The sequence below is a fragment of the Sapajus apella genome, unplaced genomic scaffold, assembly GCF_009761245.1.
Source record: "Sapajus apella isolate SASKATOON/1434 unplaced genomic scaffold, GSC_monkey_1.0 scaffold29, whole genome shotgun sequence".
In the NCBI taxonomy this organism is placed as follows: Eukaryota; Metazoa; Chordata; class Mammalia; order Primates; family Cebidae; genus Sapajus; species Sapajus apella.
Window position 1 is genome coordinate 18,000,735 of NW_022436969.1, and position 1,019 is coordinate 18,001,753.

Below are 1,019 nucleotides of genomic sequence, written 5' to 3' on the forward strand. Positions count from 1 at the left end.
CCAAAAAAGATGCATTTTTTTTTTTTTTTTTAGATGGAGTCTTGCTGTGTCACCCAGGCTGGAGTGCAGTGGCGTAATCTTGGTTCATTGCAACTTCCTCCTCTTGAGTTCAAGCGATTCCCCTCCCTCAGCCTCCTGAGTAGCTGGGATTACAGGCACACACCACCAGGCCCAGCTAATTTTTTGTATTTTTTTAGTAGCGACGGGGTTTCACCATGTTGGTCAGGCTGATCTCAAACTCCTGGCCTTGTGATCCGCCTGCCTTGGCGTCCCAAAGTGCTGGGATTACAGGCATGAGCCACTGTGCCCTGCCAAGAAGATGCATTTCTTATCCAAGTTCTTTCGGCTAGACCCCAAAAATGTTTGGCCACTCTCTTGCCACCTAAACTGAGGGGAAGTGTGACAGAGAGAATTCCAAGTGGATTGCAGCTAAAATGCCTAACTTTTACAGTTTATTTTCAATATGAACACATGACTGTGGCCTCACCTAGTGCCTTGGGAGTGTCCCGGGCATGTGAGGGGTGCTGAAGTTTAAGCTGTGTTAACTTCGCAGTGAATCCACCTTTGCCTGGAATGAAATTCATCATACTTTCTGAGGGTGAGAATGACATTTGGGTTCTTCTATGTCCATGTACAAAGAAACCAGAAGCCTCTGAAAGAAAACTTACCTCTGTCTGGGTATTTCAGATGCTTTCAAACAGAGAGAAAAGGTTTTGTGGGGCATAAGTTACCTTTCTAAATTTCCTCGTGTGGGGCATATTTACTTCTTGAAAGGCAAATATATTTACAGGGATGTGAACAGAACCAAAGCTGACATAAACTGCTCCAATTGACTGAACTCAGGACAAATTAAATCCAAATATACAAATTTCTGTAGAGCCAGGAACTGTGGCAAAGGTTGATTTTCTTGCCCTTTCAAAAAAGTTTGTTTTGCTTTCTTTCCCATAATGTGTTCATTAACTGTGTTTTTCAATTTTAAAAAGCTCTGTAGACATAGCATACATGATTTTCGGTCAAAA

General features: G+C 42.6%; 1 long non-coding RNA gene across 1 annotated transcript in view; it reads right to left on the reverse strand.

Annotated features, from left to right (window-relative positions):
* Positions 1-246: 246 nt before the first annotated feature.
* LOC116561519 overlaps positions 247-1,019 on the reverse strand; it is a 28,630-nt gene continuing 27,857 nt past the window's right edge. Inside the window, exon 3 of the long non-coding RNA XR_004273467.1 lies at positions 247-652. This is a non-coding gene — a long non-coding RNA (uncharacterized LOC116561519). The remainder of the gene's footprint in view (positions 653-1,019) is intronic.